Source organism: Suncus etruscus, chromosome 18, assembly GCF_024139225.1.
Source record: "Suncus etruscus isolate mSunEtr1 chromosome 18, mSunEtr1.pri.cur, whole genome shotgun sequence".
Taxonomy (NCBI): domain Eukaryota; kingdom Metazoa; phylum Chordata; class Mammalia; order Eulipotyphla; family Soricidae; genus Suncus; species Suncus etruscus.
In genome coordinates, this window is record NC_064865.1 from 2620674 (window position 1) to 2645310 (window position 24637).

General features: G+C 46.2%; 1 protein-coding gene across 2 annotated transcripts in view; it reads left to right on the forward strand.

Annotated features, from left to right (window-relative positions):
* Positions 1–23266: 23266 nt before the first annotated feature.
* Positions 23267–24637, forward strand: part of TTBK1 (tau tubulin kinase 1) — a 41839-nt gene continuing 40468 nt past the window's right edge. Inside the window, exon 1 of one of the 2 annotated variants that reach the window (XM_049765479.1) lies at positions 23267–23327. The gene's annotated coding sequence lies outside the window, so the exon portion shown is untranslated. The remainder of the gene's footprint in view (positions 23328–24637) is intronic. The other variant, XM_049765480.1, reaches the window with a different exon arrangement.

Below are 24637 nucleotides of genomic sequence, written 5' to 3' on the forward strand. Positions count from 1 at the left end.
TGAGGCCACGAGCTGGAAGCGATGGCGATGGCGCAGCAGGAGGGTGCTTTCCGCACACGCACCCCTGGGCACCACTGGGTGTAGCCCCAACACAGAAAAACACACGTACCGAAAAAAGTCACTAGGGTGACCCTATGCGGCAGTGGTGGGCAACCTTTCTTTTCAACGGAGCCAAATCTCGCCGAAACCACGATTGAAATTTATTTTGAGAGCCACATTTTTAAAACCGAAAACACATAGATGGTACACCGTTTTTAGTTTCAATAAGTTTTTATTGAGAATATTCCGCATGCAAGTATCCACATAGGTCGGGAGGATACAAATAACACAACTAATAAAACAAAAACTTTAGAACGTTATTAGTTATCGATAACGTTAAATTCCATAAAATTTGCCTTACAGGGGCCGGCGAGGTGGCGCTAGAGGTAAGGTGTCTGCCTTGCAAGCGCTAGCCAAGGATCAGGACCGTGGTTCAATCCCCCGGAGTCCCATAGGGTCCCCCCAAGCCAGGAGCAATTTCTGAGCGCTTAGCCAGGAGTAACCCCTGAGCGTCAAACGGGTGTGGCTGAAAAACCACACACAAAAAAATAAATTTGCCTTACAATATAAAGAGAATGACATCCTGACAATGACTGACAAAGTCACAAACACTCATGTGAACATTGGCCTTGCATTTCCTTGGATAGTTTAAGTCAGGTTTGTATGTTCTTTTTAATTTTAGGCACGATTCCAGGTTCTCATCGATGGGACAATTTCTCAATTTACCCTTAATAAGATTCATGCTTGAAAATTATTATTTGCAGGGCCGGGAAGGTGGCGCTAGAGATAAGGTGTCTGCCTTGTAAGCTATACCAAAGAACGGACCGCGGTTCGATCCCCCGGTGTCCCATATGGTCCCCCCAAGCCAGGGGCGATTTCTGAGCACATAGCCAGGAGTAACCCCTGAGCGTCAAACGGGTGTGGCCCAAAAACCAAAAAAAAAAGAAAAAAAGAAAATGATTATTTGCATAAATATGTAGACCCGAAGAAGGAAACGCTAGCTTTTTTTAGTTGATTATATGAGTCAGGAATACTATTCTAGGTGTTAAAAATCAACATATCTTCCTTCTTCAGGTCTTTCAAAGCAGACCACTTGTGCTGTGAACTAAATTCACAGTTGTGTTTCTCCAATCTTTTTTTTTTGGGGGGGGGGGGGTTTGGGTCACACCCGGCGGTGCTCAGGGGTCACTCCTGGCTGTCTGCTCAGAAATAGCTCCTGGCAGGCACGGGGGACCATATGGGACACCGGGATTCGAACCAACCACCTTTGGTCCTGCATCGGCTGCTTGCAAGGCAAACGCCGCTCTCCGGACCCCTCTCCAATCTTTCTAAATTAGCACAAAGACATTCAAATTTCCTGCTCCACAGGTCTTTGTTTTTTAAACCCAGCAATTGCATTTCAAAGTTGCCAGTGTCGATTTTAAAGGGAGAAAAATTTAATTCCGTTACAGGGGCATCCAGAGGTTTTTTTTTTTTGTTTTTGTTTTTTTAACAAAGTTCAACATCCCTTTGCTGTTTCTGAAATCCTGAAACCTCTTGAGCAAAGCTCCCCTCATACTTAAAAGTGCTGTTTTAAAATAGGTAATGTCGATATCAGAATTATTTTCTTGGTGATGTTTCAACAGGCTTGGAAAGTGAATCAAAGTTTCTCTGTCAAAATCTTGAGCAAAAAGATAATTTGTTTTCAAACGAAATAACTTCTTCTAACATCGGAAAACATGTGCTTCCTTTCCCCTGTAGTTTATGATTAAGCTGATTTAGATGTGAAGTAACATCCACCATGAAATACAGTATTTGAATCCACTGATCATTTGTTAATTCTGGATAGTGAACACCCTTCTGGAAGAAAAATGCTTTGATTTCTGATAATAAGGAAGCAAAATGTTTCTTCTTGATAACCAAAATGTGCTGAAAATTTGAAACCCTACAATATGGAGATGAAACAGGTAAAAGAGAAAAACCTTTTACAATCTTTGAAAGCAAGAAATGTAGTGATTTCACTGAAAGGAAAAAATACCTATTGACACTTTAGTGTGTGCTGCAAGAAACCAAACTAAAATACACACAAAAACAAACACGGCACTTTGTTAAAGGCATATAATATCATATCATAAAGGAATTATGATAGAGTACCTGAAAAATTTTAAAAATAATTGTTTTATTTAAGCATATTTGGTACAAAATTATTCATACTTGCGTTTCAATCACAGAATGTACACCACCCTTCACCAGTGCACTTTCCCCACCACCAATGCCCCTTGTTTCCTTCCCCTTCACCCTCCTCTGCCTCTCCTCAGGGGCAGGCATTTTGCTTTTTTCTCTCTATCTATCTTTTCCTTTGACACTAAGGTTTGCAAAATTTTCTTTATGACACCGTGGTTTGCAATATTGTTAATTAAAGGGTACCATGCATGTCACTTATCCATCTTCAGCATCCATTTCTTGTCCAGAGCGATAAGTTCCAACTATCAATGTCATATGTACCTTTCTCTATTCTAACTGAACTCATCACTTTTAATGGCAAGCTTCCTATCATGGACTAGTCCTCCTGTCCTTCATCCCTATTTTCTCTAGTTGTTATTACCATATTTCCATTTATTATTATTATTTTTTTGTTTTTGGGCCACTCCCGGCAGTGCTCAGGGGTTACTCCTGGCTGTCTGCTCAGAAATAGCTCCTGGCAGGCACGGGGGACCATATGGGACATCGGGATTCGAACCAACCACTTTTGGTCCTGGATCGGCTGCTTGCAAGGCAAACGCCACTATGCTATCTCTCCGGGCCCACCATTTATTATTCTTATATGCCACAAATGATTATTCTGTGTCTACACCTCTCCTTCTGACTTATTACACTCAGAATAATAATCTGATGTGTTGATGTATGTACAGATGATGCACTGTGCATGGCTCAGTGTTTCTGTGTAGTCACAAGAAACAGAAGTTGCACACCCGTACATTGTATCCACTCATTGTATCAGAGACTGGATTCAAAAAAACTCCCTGCTGAACTAAACTCTGTGACAGATGACACAGTAAAAATAATTTGTGAAATTCATAATTGTGATCAAATCTAGGCTATTCACCACCCTGGGTGAGAGTATGGATGCCCACTACTAGCATCTTCCCCATGAAGAAGTGAAGTGGCTGTTCAGGGGAAGGGTGCTCTCTCGCCTTGTTGGCAAGAGGGAAGAAGTAGTGCAGTTCCTGTGAGAGCAGAACTCTGACTTTGTACAGCCCCAGTTGGACAAGGAATGGGTAGCTGAGCTTGTGTATTTGGCAGATATTGTTCATTTTCTCTATGAACTTAATATTTCTCTGCAGGGGAGTTTCACAAGTAGTTTTTACAGTGAGACATAAGATGGATGTGTTCAAAAAAGAATGTGATCTGGGATAGCTGTGTCTGAGAAGGAGATATTGAAATGTTTCCACCCTTGCAAAAAATTTCTGATTGGCACTTATATTGTGCAGAAAGTCCTGGCAGGCTCGGGGGGACCATATTGGATGCCAGGATTTGAACCAACCTTCTGCATGCAAGGCAAACGCCCTACCTCCATGCTATCTCTCCGACCCCTCAGAGAGTAACTTAAGAAAATAAGTAAAATTGGGGCCACAGCAATAGCACAGCAGGTACAACGTTTGCCTTACATGCGACTGACCCATGTCCAATCCTTGGCATCCCATAGGGTCCTCCATGCCTGCCAGGAGTGATTTCTGAGCACAGAGCCAGGATTAATCCCTGAGCGACACTGATGTGTGGCCTAAAAACAAAAACAAAATGGAAAGGAAAGAAAGAAGACAAAATAAATAAAATAATATAAAAACACAAAGAAGAGACAGAACTTTCATGGTATTTCTGACCCCTGCAGGAGGGGCCAGACACCTTTATACAGACTTGGGTCAACTACTTCTTTTTTCTTTTTTCTTTCTTTCTTTCTTTTTTTTTTTTTTTTTTTGTTTTTTGTTTTTTTGGGCCACACCCGGTGATGCTCAGGGGTTACTCCTGGCTATTCGCTCAGCAATCGCTCCTGGCTTGGGGGACCATATGGGATGCTGGGGGATCTAACTGCGGTCCATCCTAGGTTAGCATGTGCAAGGTAGACACCCTACCACTATGCGATCGCTCTGGCCACCAAGGGTTCGACTACTTCTGCCCAACTGGGCACTATCTGCCCAACACACTCAGGTGTGTGCACACACCCATGAACCTTTAGAAACTGAGGAAAGAAACATCTCATTCCCCTGACATAATGGGTGACCTCTATCTGGCTCATACTTCCCTTCCAGTTCTCCTACTGGTGAGGGACTGGCCATCTGTGTATGCATGCACGCACACACACACACACACAAACACGTCTTGAAAGAAACCAGGAACCTGGAGGCATCTCTTTTTTTTTTTTTTTTTTTTTTTTGGTTTTTGTTTTTGGACCACACCCAGTGACACTCAGAGGTTACTCCTGGCTATTCGCTCAGAAATCGCTCCTGGCTTGGGGGACCCTATGGGACGCCGGGGATTGAACTGCTGTCCATCCTAGGTTAATGAGTGCAAGGCAGATACCCTACTGCTTGCTCTACCGCTTGCTCCGACCCCATCATTTCCTTTGCTGTTAGATGTATAACTTTTATTTTTCTTTCATCTACAATTTATGGAATACATATATTTTTCATGTTTTAGCTTTTTCCACACCTGGGGGTGCTTGGGTTTTTGTTTGTTTGTTTTTGTTTTTGTTTTTTGCTGTCCTTAGTTCTCTGTACTTAGGAGTGATTCTGGCAGTGTTGAGGATCAAACTGGGGTCAGTCATATGCAAAAAAAGATTTGACCTCCTGTACTGTCTCTCCAGCCCTGGAAAAATGCATTTTTTTTATTATTTTATTTTATTTTTGGTTTTTGGGTCACACCCGGCAGTGCTCAGGGGTTACTCCTGGCTCAACACTCAGAAATTTCTTCTGGCAGGCTCGGGGGACCCAATGGGATGCCAGGATTTGAACCATCGTCCTCTGCATGTAAGGCAAACGCCCTAACTTCGTACTATCTCTCTGGCCCCTGCATTTTATTTTTTAATCTTTAAAAATAATTATCTTTTGTTTGTTTATTGTACAGGGAGTTTTTGGGCCACATTATGCAGTACTCAGAATAGTCTGGCTCTATGCCCAGGAGTGACTTCTGATGGTAATCAGGGAATTCCCTGTGGCACTTTGGATCAAACCAAGGTCTGATGCAGGCAGCACAAGTGCCTTCCTTCTGCACTATCTCTCTGGTCCTAGGAACACAGTTCTGTACATATCTTTAGGCTTTCAGTATTGTTTTGTTTGGGGCCATTCTTGGCTCACTCTTGGCTCAGAGATCACTCCTGGTGGTGTTTAGGAGACCAGATGATGTGCTGGGATCAAACCCAGGTCAGCCTCAAACAAGACAAGAGTCCTACCTGTTCTAATACCTTGCCAAACCCTAAACATTTGCTTTTGTGCAAGAAACTTAGCAGCACTGGGGCTAGAAAGATATCACAGTGGTAGGACGTTTGCCTTGCACACAGCCGTTCGGGACGAATGGTGGTTTGAATCCCGCCATCCCAGATGGTCCCCCGTGCCTGCCAGGACGATTTCCTGAGCGTAGAGCCAGGAGTAACCCCTGAGCGCTGCCGGGTGTGACCCAAAAACTGGCGCTAGAGGTAAGGTGTCTGCCTTGCCAGCACTAACCTAGGACAGACCTCGGTTTGATCGCCCGGCGTCCCATATGGTCCCCCAAGCCAGGAGCGACTTCTGAGCGCATAGCCAGAGTAACCCCTGAGCGTCATCAGGTGTGGCCCAAAAACCAAAAAAATAAAAAAGAAAGAGAGAAAAGAAACTTAGTAGCACTAAAGGAGCTACAAATGGAAGCAAAGTCTGAGACTTGATTTTGGGCAGGGCAATCTTAGCTCAAAAATTGGATACTGGAAATATTAGGACTGGAGAGCATAACAGGTTACAGGTAAGACAAACCAAAAAAGAAAAAGAAAGAAAGACAAAGAAAGAGAGAGAAAGAAAGGAAGAAAAGAAAAGAACAAAAAAAGAAAAGAAAAAAGTGAAGCTAATGCCTTGCAGTGAAGTGCAAGAGACTGGATAGTTCAAAGAAGGCAGAAATCAAGAACAGCTGACCTCTGTTTAATCTTGGTACCCCCACATGAGCCCCATCAGGAATGATCCCTAAGCATAAAGCCAATTTACCTGGGGACCACAGGAGGCAAAATCGGGGTGATCCTTGAGTGCAAAGTCAGTAGTAAGCCTTGAAAATTGGGGTGTGTGACCCAAACCACTAAAACAAAACAAAACAAAAAAAGATTCCTCTAGGACAGGACCACAAGATGTTGTACGGAGTGCCGCAAATGGCCCGCGGGCCACAAGTTTGAGACCCCTGCCAGCTAGGTGAGGCCCAACCCTGTGCCCCTCCAAAAACAGCAGAGATCAGACAAGTGGGAGATGCTTTCCAGTTGGCCTCACATTAAGGCCATTTCTCACCCAGATCAGGCATTGGCTTCTTGCCAGGAAGGCAGAGCCAGACAGGCCCAGAGATCCCCGTCAAGCTCTTTTGTTTACTTGTTTGGTTTGTGACCCACATCTGACAGTATTCAGGGCTTACTCCTGGCTCTGTACTCAGGAATTACTCCTGGCAGGGCTGGGAATTGAACCTGTGACAGCATGTACAAGGTAAGTACCCTACCTGCTGTCCTATCTCTTCAGCCTCTTTTTGTTTGTTTGTTCATTTGTTTGTTTTTAAGCATGAGATTTCCCTTCTGAGCTGCTCTGGAGAGGAAGCAGGGCTGAGAGAATTCTACCCTGACATACACTCTACCCACCTTTCTTCTGTCAGTCGATTCCCAGTCTGATTCTATTCTCTATTCCTCTATTCTATTCTAGAAGCTCCTTGCCCTAAACAGGAAGCACATAAGCAATTCTCTGAAAGGGGGGCCTCCAGTGCCTTAGCTCTTCCTCTGTGTCAAACAACTGTATGTAGCAGCCCATAGGGAATTCAAACCAAGAGCTTACTTTCAGATTTTCTTGTGAATAATTGATAACTTTAAATTTTGTTACATGGGCCAGAGCAATACTACTGCGAGTAGAATGTTTGCCTTGCACAAGCCAACTTGGATTCGACCCATGACACCCCATGCAACCCCCCGAGCTCCACCAGGAATAAGTCCTGAGCACTGCTGGTATAACCCAAAAATCAAACAAAAATTTTATCATAGGGGGCCGGAGAAACAGCACAGCGGTAGGGCGTTTGCCTTGCATGCAGCCAATCCAGGACGAACAGTGGTGTGAATTCCAGCATTCCATAGGGTCCCCCGTGCCTGCTGGGAGCGATTTCTGAGCACAGAATCAGGAATAACCCCTGAGCACCACCAGGTGTGACCCCCCCCAAAATATATAAAAATTTATATTATAACATCTCCAGTATGAGAAATAGTATATCAAATACCATGATCCAGGTTTATTGAGCATAAAAATTTTGTCACATCAATTTCATACTTGCATAATTGCATATATATTATTTAAAAATTCATGATAAATATTATATCCTATAGTTGTATAAATATAATTGTATAGCCATATATCATAGTCACAAATCACATGTGTATTATTATGTATTACATACATATACTGTGACATATGTAATAAATATGGTATCTGCACCTATATATAATGTATATCTACACATAGAATATATATGTATCTAAAACAACTATTAAGAATATAATAGTATGAGGGCTGGAGAGATAGCATGGAGGTAAGGGGTTTGCCTTTCATGCAGAAGGTCGGTGGTTTGAATCCCGGCATCCCATATGGTCCCCTGACCTGTCAGGAGCGATTTTTGAGCATGGAGCCAGGAGTAACCCTTGAGCGCTGCTGGGTGTGACCCAAAAAACAAAACAAATAAACAAACAAGAATATAATAGTATGTTAAATGTATTCTAGATATTCTATGCACATTTTAGATTAAGCTAGCAAGCTTGCTCATGTATATGTATTTTTTTATGGCGATGGGGATCAAACCCAGGGCCAGTCGAATGCAGAACTAGTGCTTTACCCACTAAGCCACATCCCTAGCTCCACAATAGTGGTATTTTGGGGCAGGCCAGCTGTGCTCAGAGTTTTTTGTTTTTTTTTTTTTTTTGGTTTTCAGGCCACACCCGGTGACACTCGGGGGTTACTCCCGGCTATGTACTCAGAAATCCCTCCTGGCTTGGGGACCTTATGGGACTGTGGGATCAAACTTCGGTCCATCCTAGGCTAGCTCAGGCAAGGCAGATAGATGCCTTACTGCTGTGCTACCACTCTGACCCCCAGAGTTTACTTCTGAAACTGTATTCTAGGATTACTCCTGGCAGTGCTCAGGGAGCAGATGGGTTGGCGAGGTTCAAATAGGGGTCAAGGCAAGTGCTTTGCCCACTGTACTTTCTCTCCAGCTTTGTACATTAGGCACACTAATGTACAAATTTTTCTTGCCTTTTTTAGTAGCACTTAATTTTAAATGCTTTCTCATTACACAGGACTCAGAGGGCTTTGCTAACAAGCTGGGCATTTTGCTCTTTCTATTTTTGGGGGGATCACATCCACCAATTCCTAGCTTAGTGCTGAGGACCATGTGATAGGGATCAATCCCAGGGCTCAGGCAAAGTATGAGATCAGTCCAGAGATCTGATTAACCAGCTTGAAAGGTAATGTTTTTAAAAAGTTGGAGATTCAGGCCAGAGAGGTATAGTAGGTTGGGTATTGAACATGACCAACCAGAGTTTTATCCCTGGCTAGCCCATAGGTCTCCTGAGTCATTCTTGAGTTCGGAACCAGGAATAAACTCTGTGCATCACTAGCTATAGGACCCCACCCCAGAAAACTTTGATGAGTCAATTATTTTTGTTTGTTTGCTTTTTGGACCACACCCTGCAGTACTCAGGCCTCACTCTTGGCTCAGGGATTACTCCTGGCGGGCTCAGGGGGTGCTGGGGATCAAACCCAGACTGCCTGTGTGCAAGGCAAATGCCTCTTACTCATACTATTGTCCTGGCCCCAGATTAGTCAATGACTTTAGAATTATTTGTTCCTTACATTTGCTTATTTTCCTGTTGTTTTCTCTCTTGTGCTATTTGTTTACATATTTCCTATTCCTTTGTTTATCATGCTTTTGGGGTTTTTTTTTGGGGGGGTTTGGTTTTTGGGTCACACCTGGCAGTGCTCAGGGGTTCTTCCTGGCTCTATGCTCAGAAATTGCCCCATGGCCGGAGAGATAGCATGGAGGTAAGGCATTTACCTTTCATGCAGAAGGTCATCGATTCAAATCCTGGGGTCCCATATGGTCCCCCGAGCCTGCCAGGAGCAATTTCTGAGCATGGAGCCAGGAGTAACCCTTGAGCACTGCCGGGTGTGACCCAAAAACCACAAAAAAAGAAAGAAAGAGAGAGAGAAAAAGAAAGAAAGAAAGAAAGAAAGAAAGAAAGAAAGAAAGAAAGAAAGAAAGAAAGAAAGAAAGAAAGAAAGAAAGAAAGAAAGAAGGAAGGAAAGAAAGAAGGAAAGAAGGAAGGAAAGAAGGAAAGAAAGAGGAAAGAAAGAAAGAAGGAAAGAAAGGAAGGAAGGAAGAAGGAAAGAAAGAAAGAAAGAAAGAAAGAAAGAAAGAAAGAAAGAAAGAAAGAAAGAAATAAAGAAAGAAAGAATGAAGGAATGAAGGAAGGAAGGAAGGAAGGAAGGAAGGAAAGGAAGGAAGGAAGGAAAGAAAGAAGGAAGGAAGAAGGAAGGAAGGAAGGAAGGAAGGAAAGGAAGGAAGGAAAGAAAGAAGGAAGGAAGAAAGAAAGAAGGAAGGAAGAAAGAAAGAAAGAAAGAGAAAGAAGAAAGAAAGAAAAGAAAAGAAAAGAAAAGAAAAGAAAAGAAAAGAAAGAAGAAAGAGAAAGAAAAATTGCCCCTGGTAGGCACAGGGGACCATATGGGATGCCGGAATTCAAACCACCATCCTTTTGTATGAAAGGCAAACGCCTTACCTCCATGCCATCTCTCCGGTCCCTATCATGCTTTTATTATTGTTTGTTTGGTTTGGTTTGGGGGCTACATCCAGTGTTGCTCAGGAGTAACTCCTGGTTCTGCACTCAAGAATTACTCCTGAAAAAAAAAAAAAAAAGAATTACTCCTGGCATAAGGGATACCAGAGTTTTAACCCAGGTCACCCACATGCAAGACAAGTGACTAACCCACTATGTACTATTGTTCTGTTCTCTTGTTACAAAGAAATTGTACTGGGGTTAAGACACTTGCCTTGCATCCTGCTCACCCTGATTTGAGTTACTAGCACCACCTATAGTTCCCCTGAGCTGGAAATAGTCCTGAAGCATCACAGAGTGTGGCCTCAACTCCTCCATCCCCGGAAATTAAAAAATTAAGATTCAGGGGCCGGAGCTGTGGTGCAAGCGGTAAGGCATCTATCTGCCTTGCCAGCCTTAGCCTAGGACAGACTGCGGTTCAATCCCCCGGCATCCCATATGGTCCCCCAAGCCAGGAGCAATTTCTGAGCACCTAGCCAGGAGTAACCCCTGAGCGTCACTGGGTGTGGCCCAAAAAACAAACAAAAAAAATTAAGATCTAGAATTGAAGAGATAGCTTAATGGGTGAAGGGATGTTGTGCATATAGAAGACTCAGGCTTCATTTCCAAACACCAAATGATCTCCATGCACACCAGGAGTGACCCCTGAGCACAGAGGACAGAGAAACCCTGAGCCCCTGTGGGTATGATCAAAGAGACAAAAACAAACAAATAAACAAAAAACCAAAACCACTCAGTGCAATTTCAAACTGAAAAGTTAAAAATAATACAAGTAAAATGAACTTGAAATTTAATTGGCGCTAATATAGTTTTCATTTGAAAAAAGGCATATAAGAAAATCATATGATACAGGGACTTAGCAAATTCTGTCAAATTCATCATAAGAAAAGGTTTGTTTGTTTTTTGTTTTGTTTTGCTTGTTTTGGCTTTTGGGTCACACCCGGCAGCACTCAGGGGTTACTCCTGGCTCCACGCTCAGAAATCGCTCCTGGCAGACTCGGGGGACATATGGGATGCCGGGATTCGAACCAATGACCTTCTGCATGAAAGGCAAACACCTTACCTCCATGCTATCTCTCCAGCCCCAAAAATGTTTTTATAATAGAATTTCAACATGCATTTATAATAGAATGTTTTCTTGGAATGAGAAGTTTAAAACTCTACATAAAGGCGGGGCTGGAGAGATCATAAAGGGTAAAGCACTTGCTTTGCTCACAGCCAACCTAAATTCAGTTCCTGGTACCCCGTACGGTTCCCCTAAGCCTAACCAAGAGTCTCCCTGAACACGAAACAAAGCCAGGAATAAGGCCTGAGTACTACAAATAAATAAATAAAACAAACAAACAAATAAATAAAACTACTGAAAAGAGCCAAATGCTGCTTAGCAAATCTGAGGACCACGAGTTTATTTCCTGGTGCCACCCAAAGTCCCTACAGTTGTGCTGTCTAGAACCCCAGCCTCCACAGTGTGTGACCCCCGGTACCCCACTTCCAAGTGTATGTGGCCATCACAGCTGAAGCACAGCACTTCACTGAATCAAGAGAGACGTGCAGCCTGGAGCAGGAGCCAGGAAGCACCACAGTGATCTCTATCTGCTGCACAAAAACAGAGTGGCCCGAGGGGGTCCCGTGGCGGAAGGAGGGTGACCTGGCCAACCCCACTCCCCTTTGTGTGTGTGCACACGTGTGCGTGTGCATTGAAACAACAATGAAGAGACAGGATGATGAGCAGAGTTGGCTAAATTCTACTTCGTCAGCAACCTTATGGCATTCTAATGCAGTACCGGTCTCTCTAGCACAATGCTGGATATCACATCTCCAGGAATTATGTTTCGATTTGTTTCTTTTGTTTTGGGGCCACACTCGGAAGTGCTCAGGGATGACTCCTGGCTTTGCGCTCAAAAATTAATTTAAATCCTGACAGGCTCAGGGGACCCTATGGGATGCTGGGATCAAACCCAGGTCAGCTGTATGCAAAGCCAACACACTACCCCTCTGTACTGTTCTATCACTCCAGCCCAAATGATCTGTTTTGTTTATTTATTTGTTCAGGATTTGGGTTCATCAAGGATAAAGGTATTTATTCTGTGCAAAAGGTGAAAAGAGGAAGGCCTACCTGCCGACCCAGATCCCAAGAGCAGGCTGCATATACAAGGATCTTTAAGAGCTCCCCTTTGCTCCAATGGGCCCAAATCCGGGGCAGCACACTAGAAAGAATCAAAGCTCTCTGCCCCACACGGTTTCAGGTGAGGTGGCTGCAGAGAGAGCCCAGAGGGTTGGAGCCCAGGCCTGGCCCGTGTCAGACCCTCATTTCAAGTTCGAGCATTGCATGTCTTCCATGCACACCTAGATGCAGGCCTGGTGGCCCCCCACCCTGCAGCAAAGTCATGTAGGTAAAATCTAGCTGCTAGAAATGTGTCACGCAGGCTCTGAGGTATTTTTCAAAGGAAGTGGAACATTGGCGAGTCCCGGGTCTCGTTCAAACTCAGGCTAGAACCGAGACAGTCAGCAGCACCGCTCTGCCTCAACCCAGGAGATTCAGCAGGGCCACATCTCCCCAGACATGATGGCTGGGAGTGCTTATGTGGGGGGCGTGTGACCTGTAGTGACCTGCTGCCTGCAGTCCTGGGCACAGAGGGGATGACTGTCAGTCTCTCGGGAAGGGTGGTCCAACAGCATCAGAAACCCTTTTGGCCAGAATTTAGAGACTTTGTATGTTTTTGTTTGGGGCCACATCCTTTTATGCTCAGGACTCACTCTTGGCTCTGTACTCAGGGATCAGTCTGGTGGACTCAGGGGACTATATGAAATGCTGCGGATTGAACTACATGCAAAGCCAAAAAAAAATGGAGGGGTGGAGAGATAGCATGGAGGTAGGGCACCTGCCTTGCATGCAGAAGGATGGTGGTTTGAATCCTGGCATCCCATATGGTTCCCCGAGCTTGCCAGGAGCAACTTCTGAGCGTAGAGCCAGGAGTAACCCTTGAGGCTACTGGGTGTGAGCCAAAAACAAAACAACAACAAAAAAACACAACATGCAAAGCAAGTGCCCTCCTTGCTGTGTTGCAAGTCAGCCCCTGAAGAGGTTGACTGAGGGAGGGATGGAGGATGAGGCCTTTCTCCTCCAGCTCGACCCACACGTCAGTTACCCTGTTCAGTCGGTGGTTCTGAGGTGAATGTGGCGGGAAGAAAGCCAACAGGCAGTCAGGCTTCTGAAGAAAACAGCTCTTTATTCCTTGAAGAGGCCAAAGCCAAAAGGCCTAAGAATAGGCCCCAGGAAAAAAGCCTCCTGCCTTCCACAGACCCTTGCTTTTATGCCCCAGAATCAGGTACTACCCAATGGTGGGATCAGATACCACCCAATGGTGGGAGCAGAATCAGGTACCACCCTAGGGTGGGGGCAGAATGCCAGGTCACACCCTAGGGTAGGGCACAATCACCCATCAGGGTAGGGTCAGTAACATAATAATCCTATTAAAATGTTTACATACACAACATTGCTGTACTATGGCTCTAGACTCAATTTGTTCTTTCTCAACTTCCTTCTCACATGTCTCTGCTTTCTGTCAATCATCAGTCTATTCTCTGTGTCTATAAAATCAGGTGTTTTTTTCTTTTCTTTCTTTTGATTTTTGGACCACACCCAATGACACTCAGGGGTTGGTTACTCCTGGCTATGCGCTCAGAAATCGCTCCTAGCTTGAGGGACCATATGGGACGCCAGGGGATTGAACCGTGGTCCATTCTAGGTTAGAACTTTCAAGGCAAACACCCTACTGCCTGTGCCACCACTCCAGGCCCAAAATCAGGTGTTTTTGTCTTTGTTTGGCTTTGGTTTGGGGGGATCAGTGTTCAGAGGCTACTTGCCAGCTCAGTTTCAATGGTCACTCCCCACAGTGCTCAGTGGACCACGTTCCTCCAGGCAAAGCCTGCACTCAGTCCTTTGAACCATTTTCCCTAAGATAGTTTTGCTTTTGTCTTAAGATTCCACATACAGGGGCCGGGTAGGTGGCGCTGGAGGTAAGGTGTCTGCCTTGCAAGCGCTAGCCAAGGAAGGACCACGGTTCGATCCCCCGGCGTCCCATATGATCCCCCCAAGCCAGGGGCGATTTCTGAGCACATAGCCAGGAGTAACCCCTGAGCGTTAAACGGGTATGGCCCAAAAAACCAAAAAAAAAAAAAAAAAAGATTCCACATACAAGGGGCGAGAGATAGCATGGAGGTAAGGCATTTGCCTTACATGCAGGAAGTTGGTAGTTTGAATCTCGGCATCCCATATGGTCCCTGAGCCTGCCAGGAGCGATTTCTGAGCATAGAGCCAGGAGGAACCCCTGAGTGCTGCTGGGTGTGACCCAAAATCCAAAAAAAAAATTCACATACAAGTGGTATACAGTATTTGTGAAATTCATTACAAAAGTTATTACAGAAATCTTTCTCCATTTGATTTATTTTATTTAATGTAATTCCCTCCAGGCCTATGTAACCACAAATGGAGAAATTCCTTTTCATTTTTTTTCAGGGTGAGGGCACATCCAATGGTGCTCAGGGATCACTTCTTTTTTTTTTGTGTGTGGTTTTTGGGTCACACCCGGCAGTGCTCAGGGGTTACTCCTGGCTCCATGCTCAGAAATTGCTCCTGGCAGGCACGGGGGGGGGGGGGACCATATGGGACACCGGGATTTGAACCGATGACCTTCTGCATGAAAGGCAAATGTCTTACCTCCATGCTATCTCCGGCCCCTCAGAGATCACTTCTTTTTTTTTTTTTTTTTTTTTTTTTGGTTTTTGGGTCACACCTGGCAGTGCTCAGGGGTTATTCCTGGCTCCAGGCTCAGAAATTGCTCCTGGCAGGCACAGGGGACCATATGGGGCGCCGGGATTCGAACCGATGACCTCCTGCATGAAAGGCAAACGCCTTACCTCCATGCTATCTCTCCGGCCCCAGAGATCACTTCTGATAAGACTCACAGTACCACATATATTGCTGGAGATCAAACTTGGATCACTTGCATGTAATGCAACTGTAATGTAATGTAATTACTTGCTGTACTATTTCTCAAGTTTCTTCCTTTGGTGCGCGCGCACACACACACACACACACACACACACACACACACACACACACACTTTCTTTACCCTTTCATCCATGAATGGACACTTGCAGTATTTTCCTGTCTTGCTATTGTAAATAATGAATCTGGAAGTACTGATTATCTTTTCAAGACTGTGATTTCATTTCCTTTGAATAAATACCCAGTCTCGGGATTGCTGAGTCACTAGTTTGCTTCAAATTTTTTTGTGGGGGGCTCCCAGGCAGTGAGATAGAATGGGGCCCATTGTGAACAATGTTGTGTTAACCAGGAAGATGTTTTAGGACAAGGGACCAACAGTACTGGTCAATCTCTGGGGTGTGTGTGTGTGTGTGTGTGTGTGTGTGTGTGAGCATAGGGGGAGGCCCTCTGGGACCACAAAACCACAAAGCCAGATGTCTGTGCTCTCTCCCTGGTCTCTTCTTTCTGAATTTTGAGGAATCTGAGCGCTGCCGAGTGTGACCCCCCAAAACAAAACAAAACAAAAAGAATAAGTCCTGAGTACCACTGGATATGACCGAGAGAGAGAGAGAGAGAGAGAGAGAGAGAGAGAGAGAGAGAGAGAGAGAGAGAGAGAGAGAATTGTAGCATTGAAAGGAGATGAAAAGTGACCCCTAGTTAGAGGAAATCAATTAAAATTGACTCTGAGGGGAAAAATGACTCTGAGAAAATGATTATCATGCGAAGGGATTCCTGGGAAGTGATAAGAATCAACATCTAGGGGTCGGTCGGGAAGGTGGCGCTAGAGGTAAGGTGTCTGCCTTACAAGCGCTAGCCAAGGAACGGACCGCGGTTCGATCCCCTGGCGTCCCATATGGTCCCCCCAAGCCAGGGGCGATTTCTGAGCACATAGCCAGGAGTAACCCCTGAGCGTCAAACGGGTGTGGCCCAAAAACCAAAAAAAAAAAAAAAAAAAAAGAATCAACATCTAAAGGATGAAGAAAGCAGGATGGGCAGAGGGGAAGTTTAGCTTAGCTTAGAGGTCTCAGTGGAGGCCTCGGCTTGATGATTTCATAAGTACTTTTGAAAGTGGGGCACCCTTTCTAGGGTTGGGATGAGGGAGACAGACCTTTGTTCTCACTGGCTGATCATCAACTGGTTATGGGATAGCCCAGGAAAGGATCAGGCTGAGCATGATACAATTCCTTCAGCCAGTGAAAATTGCAAGACTGGGAGTGGAGGGTGGTCAGCCCTCAGAATCTCAGGAAGGAATGGGGGAATGGGACTTGGCTTCTGAAGGGCATTTAGCTGATTTAGTATGCTCTCTTCTATAATCCCCAAAATAAGCTGGGAGGGGCTGGAGAGGTGGTGCATCAGTATGGTGTTTGCCTTGCATGTGGCTGACCTAGGACAGACCACGGTTTGATCCTCCGGCTTCCCATATGGTCCCCCAAGCCAGGAGCAATTTCTAAGCGCATAGCCAGGTGTAACCCCGTGAGTGAAAATGGGTGTGGCCCCAAAATCAAAAACAAAACAAAAAATAAAAAAACAAGATGGGAGCAAACCCAGTGTTCTTACCATGAAGGACAACACCCATAATGGTCTTTCAATGAGTTTACCAATTCACTTGATGGTGTTTCCTCAACCTGGAAGACTCTGCTCTGTCAGGGCTCCATCCACTTGTCTAACAGAAAATATATATTGATGAAATTGGTCCAGAGAGGTAGTACAGGAGGTAAGGCAATACTTGCCTTGCATGTGGCCAACCCGAGTTTGATCCTGGACCCCACATATAGTACCCTGAGTCTGCCAGGAGTAATCCCTGAGTCTGGCCCCCAAAACAAAACAAAATTGTATTGATCCTTCAAATTGCAGTTGACTTGTTTTGTTTTGGAGACACACCTGAGCATTGCTCAAGGGTTACTCCTGGTTCTGCACTTAGGTACTCGAGTACCTTAAGGTATCGCAGGAAACGGTGGGTAGCCCTCTGCATGGCAAGTGCCCTACATGCTGAACTATTCTCCAGGCCCTTACACCACTGTTGAATATACCTCCTCTGAGAAGTCTCCTTGCTTCTTGCAGATTCACTAACCATTCAATTGAAAGCACTAAGTCACTAAAGAGAGAGCTCAATGCTTTGTAGGCTGGAGGCCAGAGTTCAATCCACATCACCACATGACACCATGAGTACCATCAAGAATGACCCTTTGGGGCCGGAGAGATAGCATAGCAGTGTTTGCCTTGCAAGCAGCGGATTCAGGACCAAAGATGGTTGGTTCGAATCCCGGTGTCCCATATGGTCCCCCGTGCCTGCCAGGGCTATTTCTGAGCAGACAGCCAGGAGTAACCCCTGAGCACCACCGGTGTGGCCCAAAAACAAAAACAAAAAAGAAAACAAAAAACAAAAAAAAGAATGACCCCCTAAACCAGGGGTCTCAAACTCAATTTACCTGGGGGCTGCAGGAGGCAAAGTCGGGATGAGGCAGGGCCGCATAAGGGATTTCACACACAAAAAAAAAAAAGTCCTCAAATGTCATTCTTAACAGTTTTAATTATTTCTTCTAAACATGAATAGAACATTGAGTGAAGATCATGAACAGTTCTTCTGAACATGGCATTTTTTGCAATTCCTTGCTGCCAGAGACTTGACATTGCTTCTTCTCACAAATCTGAACCACATTTGGCTTTAGAGAGGAAGCAGTTGAGACCCTCAGTATGGCTTGAAGATGATCATCATTAAGTCTAGACCTGTACTTTGACTTATTGAAGTTCAATGTGGAGAATAACTTTTCACACAAATATGTGCTCCCAAAAAGGCACATGGTGTGCTCAGGGAAGCTGAGGGGCAATTCTCTCAAAAATTGCCCATGCATGTCTGCTTTTCCACTAATCTCCCTGAACTTGGCTTTGAGATCAGAGTTGCATTGCAGGTCAATGAGCTCCATTTGAAGCACAGGAGGGGCATCTTGCACATCAAAGGAAAAGGGGTCCAAAAAAATTTGGAAAGTGGCTCTGTGCTTTTTGAAGTCTGCAAATCTGTGATCAAACTCCTTCTCTAGCTTAAAAACAACATCAACATATTTCTCACCACTGAATGGTATGCCTGCATCCACAAGTTCCTTACATGCTGGGAAATGGCAAAGGTTTGTCTCAGAGAGCTGGGATTTCCGTAATACAAGTTTTGTGGAGAATGCTCTCACGTTGTCATAGGCAGCACTGATAAGCTGCCCTGGGCCTTGTAACATCTTTAGTACATTCAGCTTATGTATGATATCAACAAGAAAAGGTAAGTCCATGAGCCATTTGTGATCAACTCAGAAACAGCCATTCCCATCCTTCTCCATGAACACTTTCACTTCTCTCAACTCAAAAAAATCTTTACAGGATATTTCCCCTGCTGAGCCAATGTATCTTGGTGAAATAGAGCACATCTCCATATTCTGACTCCATTTCCTCTAAAAAAGCACAGAACCTCATGTGCTTTAAGCCCCTGGATCTGATTTAGTTGACGCATTTTACAACAACAGACATCACATTGTCACACAGCAGGCATTTACTGCAAAGGGCCTGCTGATGGATAATGCAGTGAAGAGCCTTCTCTACACCCTCCTCTTCAAGTTTTTTTTTATTTATTTTTAAAGAACTGATTGAAAAAAGAAGACCACTATATATTACTTTACTTGCTTGTGTTAAAACAGAGAGAGAGAGAGAAGAGAAGAGAGAGAAAGAGAAGAGAGGAGAGAGAGAAAAAAGAGAGAAGAGAGAAGACAGAGAGAGAAAAAAAGAGAGAAGAGAGAAGACATAGAGAGAAAAAGAGAGAGAAGAGAGAAGACAGAGAGAAGAGAGAGAAAGAGAGAGAAAGGGAGAGGGAGAGAGAGGGAGAGGGAGAGAGAGAGCCTCTTCAAGTTTTTTTTGAACAAGTGCCACCAGTCCATTTTTCCTCCCTGTCATTGATGGCACTCCATCGGTTATTATTCCAACAAACCTCTTCCATGGCAAACCTGCATTCTCAATGGCATCAAACAGATGCCAAAATATCTCATTAGCGGTGGTCTGGCCATGCATTGGAATTATTGTGAGCAGCTCCTCTGTCAATTCAAAATTGCAATCAACACTACGGACATAAATTGTGAGCTGCACAGTGTCTGTTATATCTGTGCCCTCGTCAAGAGCAACTGAGTATGCATCAAAACATTTGGCTTTCTCACACAGTTGATGATAAATGTCACTTGACATGTCAGAAATGTGCTTTGCCACAGTGTTGGCAGAAAGGCTGATTTTGCTAAACTGACCTTTTTTTTTGTTTGTTTTGTTTTGTTTTTTTGGGGGGGCCACACCCGGCGGTGCTCAGGGGTTACTCCTGGCTGTTTGCTCAGAAATAGCTCCTGGCAGGCACGGGGGACCATATGGGACACCAGGATTTGAACCAACCCTAAACTGACCTTTCTTTTCCGGACAGATAATACTTGCAGCCTGTAACATGCATTTTTTTAAACAAACTCTCCTTCTGTGAATGGTTTCCCTGCCTTAGCAATCATCTCACTAACCATGTAACTAGCTTCGACTGATGCAACATTCTATTTGGTTGCTTTCTTTTTTTTTGTTGTTGTTGTGTTTTTTTTTTTGGTTTTTGGGCCACACCCGTTTGACGCTCAGGGGTTACTCCTGGCTATGTGCTCAGAAATCGCCCCTGGCTTGGGGGGACCATATGGGACGCCAGGGGATCGAACCGCGGTCCTTCCTTGGCTAGCGCTTGCAAGGCAGACACCTTACCTCCAGCGCCACCTACCCGGCCCCTTGGTTGCTTTCTTAAAGAAATCTTGTTGCCTCATTAGACATGCTTTCAGACTGGCAACCCGCTTGGCTCTCTCATTTCCTTGATATTTTGCACATTCCTCAGCATGTTCAGTTGAATAATGGCGTTTCAAGTTGTATTCCTTGTGCACTGCAACTTTCTCTGAGCAAATAAGGCATGTGGGGATGCCCCTGTGCTCAACAAAGAAATACTGCGTCTCCCACTTTTCCTGAAATTGTCTGTGCTCGTCATCAATCTTTCTCTTCACTGCAGGCTTTGATGAAGTCATGATGAAGGTATGACAAAATCTAATTCTGTAATAAACTTCTCTCCCTTAGGCCTCTGATAATGCAAGGGACAGCGGGCAGGAGCAGTGGAAATGACGTCTGCACTAGGCGCAAAGTATTCGCGATTATTTGCTTACCGAATATTCGCAATAAAAAAATCGCATTAGTGGGTCCAGAGAGATAGCACAGCGGTGTTTGTTTTGCAAGCAGCTGATCCAGAACCTAAGGTTGTTGGTTCGAATCCCGGTATCCCATATGGTCCCCCGTGCCTGCTAGGAGCTATTTCTGAGCAGACAGCCAGGAGTAACCCCTGAGCACCGTTGGGTGTGACCCAAAAACCAACCAAACAAACAAAAAATCGCATTAGTAAGAAAAAAATTGCAAAAAATCGCATTAAACATTTGCATACCCGAACGGAACTGCTCGGGGTATGTGAATGTTTAATGTGATTTTTTCTTATAATGCGATTTTTATTGTGATTATTTGGTAAGCGAATAATCGCGAATACTGCAATATTTGAAGGCTGGCCGTGGGCCACAAAATGTTGTACGGAGGGTCGCAAATGGCCAAGAGTTTAAGACCCCTGCCCTAAACATAAACCAGTGCATAAGCCCTGAGTATCACCAAATGTGGCCCCCAAAATTAAATAAAAGTAAAAGAATTGGAACTAAAGAGATATTATAGTGGGAGGACATTTGCCTTGGATGTAGCCAGCCTGGGTTCAATCCCCAGAACCCCATACAGTTTCCCAGAATAATTCCTGAGTGCAGAGCCAGAAGTAAACCTTGAGCACTGCTGGGAGTGGCAAAAAAGGGGGTGGGGCATGAACTCTGGAGCACTGTGACCTGAGGCAAACTACTTAAGCTTTCTATATCATAGCTCCCTCACCTGTAAAATGTATTGAACAGTATCACTCCTGACACACTGGGTTGTTATAAGAACTAAATGATTTAATATATCTATAAATCAGAAGTGTCTGATTTGAATAACCTGTTCCTGGTATGATTGTTATCATTATTGTTGCTAGATATGCATTGGCTGAAAGCATTAAGAATGGAAGAAAGAAAAAAAAAGAATGGAAGAAAGGGGACCAGAGAGATAGCATGGAGGTAGGGCATTTGCCTCGCAAGCAGACAGACAGTGGTTTGAATCTCGGCATCCCATATGGTCCCCCGAGCCTGCCAGGAGTGATTTCTGAGCATAGAGCCAGGAGTAGCCCCTGAGCACTGCCAGGTGTGACCCCTCCAAAAAAAAAAAAAAGGCATGGAAGAAAGGATCTGGAAGGCAGAAAATATAAAGTACAAGAAGTATAAAGCACATGCAGAAATATTGAATAATCCTCCATCCTCTAAGAGAATTGTTGGGAAGTAGTTTTCTTTGTTTTGATTTTGGGCCACACTCAGCAATGCTCAGGAGTCACTCTTGGCTCTGCACTCAGGAATTGCGCCTGGCACTGCCCAGAGGACCATGTGGGATGCCAGGGATTGAACCCATGTTGGCCATGTGCAAAGCAAATGTCCTACCCACTGTGCTATTATTCCAACTCCTGTAGGAAGAATTTTTTTTTTTGTTTTGTTTTTTTTGGGTCACACCCGGCTGTGCTCAGGGGTTACTCCTGGCTGTCTGCTCAGAAATAGCTCCTGGCAGGCACGGGGGACCCTATGGGACACCGGGATTCGAACCAACCACCTTTGGTCCTGGATCGGCTGCTTGCAAGGCAAACGCCACTGTGCTATCTCTCCAGGCCCATGAGGAAGAATTTTTAATATCGTATTTAAAAAAAAAGTGCATGTCTCCTGATAAGAGCAAGGAATGGTTGGCCAGAGAGTTAGTATAGGAGATGGAGCACTTACCTTGCATGTGGCTAACATGGATTCAAATCCCCAGTACCACATATGGTCTCCAGTCCCTCCTGGGTTACTCCAGAGCCAGAAATATCATCAGCTAGTGTGGTCACCAAACCAAACGAAACCAAACCAAACCAAACAAGCAAACAAACCAAAGAAGTAAGGAACATTGCTACAGAAATTGTGCAGAAGTTAAGGCAATTCAATCTTGGTCACTGCATATGACCTGTTTTCAAATACTGTCTTCTCAAGTAAATCCTGAATATAGTCGGCTCCACCTCTGGAAAAACAAAAGAAAACAAAATTAAAATTAGTTAAAAAAAAAAAAAGTAAAGAACAATGGCAAAGGTAAAATCAACAGATGGGAGAAAAGTGTCAGTGATGGTGGCACGAGGAAGGAAAGTGAGCATTTGTGTGTGTTGGAGTCATGAAGGAGGGTAGAGAGGGCTGGAGAGATAGCAGGGAGGTAGTGAGTTTGCCCGGCATGCAGAAGGAAGGCGGTTCGAATCCCATATGGCATCCCATAGGGTCCCCGAGTCTGCCAGGAGGAACCCCTGAGCGCTGCCAGGTGTGGCCCAAAAGCCAAGGGTATGTGAGGCGCCATGTGGCATGGAAGGTCAGGGAGGCTAAGAGGAGCTTAGGGTGTAAAGGAAAACATGCAGGTCCGGGCGATGGAGAGGCTGATGGGGACGGGTGAGGAGTGGGAGGCAGGGGCGAGGGGGAGCGGAGAGGAGAAGAGGCGCAGCAGTGCAGGCGAGGTCCAAGGGTCCGGGGAAGCAGGGATGGCATGGAGGGAAGGCGCTTGCCTTGCCAGCAGAAGGGTCCGAATCCCTCTCGGCAGCCCTTAGAGGGCCCCCCGAGCCTGTCAGGGGGCGATCCCCGAGCGCAGGGCCGGGCGGCAGCCCCGAAAGCCGGAGCCCGCGCGGCGCCAGGGCGGGCCGGGCGCGGGGCGGCAGCGGTGATGTCAGAGCGGGTGATGTCAGGCCGCGGTGCTGATGCTGCGCGCGGTGCATTGTGGGCAGCTCCCGCGCCGCCGCCGCCGCCGCCGCCGCCGCCGCCGCCCGACGAGGAGCCGGGCCGGGCCGGGCCGGGCCGGGATGGTCCGGGTCGGGAGGCCGCCGGAGGGAGCGGGCCGCCCCGCGCCGCACTGAGCCGCCCGTCCGCTCCGCCCCGGCCCCGGGGGATGCGCCGGCCCGACCCGCTCCCGCAGCCGCTCCCGCAGCCGCAGCCGCAGCCGCAGCCGCAGCCGCAGCGGGCCCCGAGCAGGTGAGCCGGCCGGGCGGGGGCCGATGCGCATCGGGCGGCCTGGCCTGGCCGGGCCCGGCGCGCCCCGCAGCCGCCCCAGCCGCCCCTCGCCGCCGCCCTGGCCGCCCGGGGGACGCCGGCCCAGCCCCGGCTCCCGCCCTGCCCGCCCGCACGCACCCCAGATCCGCCCCGCACGGCCCTCCTGGGGCCCCGACGCCCGGGGCTGCCTTCACGCGCTGCCGCTCGCGATCCCCTCCAGAAACCTCTCTTCTGCCTCGCTCGCTCTCTCTCTCTCCCTGCTGTCCTCCTCCCTGCGTTCCACATTCCTTCCCTCTCGCTCCCGTCGCCCCCTCACCTGTCATCCTCATCTCGGCTGTCTGTATCTTATCCACCCCCCTCGTCCCGTCCCATCAGCCTGGTCCCCGCCCGCCTGCCTCCCTGCCTGCCTGCCTGCCTGCCTTCGTCCTCGGCCCCTTGCACACTTCTGTGCACCTGTTTCCATGACCCCTTCCCCATAGGTCTCCACTCCTTCCATTGGGCACTCCCAGATTCACACACACCTCTCATCGCAGCACATCCACACCTATCCGCTCACACCAGCAAAGTTTTCAGTCGCATAGGTAGGCAGACTTCTCTTTCTCTAACACACACACACACACACACACACACACACACACACACACACACACACAAATACACACACCCCACTTGCTGTGTGCACTCTCTGACCACTATTCATCAAGACCTCCTTCACAAGCCCCCTCTCCACACCCAACCCTCCACATATCCAAAAGGTCCCGGTGAGGGGGCGATAAATTCCTCAAGTTTGTGGAGCCTAACTCTAGTGTGAGCTGAATGTAGTCGAGTGGAAGGATGGAGGCAAGGGAGAAGCAAGCCATTCTCATTTAATCTCCTGCCTCAGTGTTCCCATTCTCCACCTCATCTCCTCCTCTTAAGGCTTTCCCATCTGTAAAATTGGAGCAAAACTAAGTTTTCCCATTAACGTATAGACTCCACCGTCCCAGGGACAGAGGGCCCAACAGAGGTCACCTGGTTCAGCTTCTTTAGACTCCCTCCCAACTTCTTGAATGACTTCTGTTTTCTCCTACTCCTTCCTTTGTGTCCTCCATCTCCATCACCTTCACTCTAGGCTCTACTATTCCTCACTGGCCTTCACTAGTTCCACATTTGTGGCATAAGAAGGCCTCTTTGATGCCCCCAGAGTCCTTGTACTCTGAGCCCATGTAGATTGGAGCAGTCCAGTGAGTCATTTGAACAAAGAGAGTGACAGCTACTTCCTCATGATAATCTTTCTCCCTCCCACATGTCCA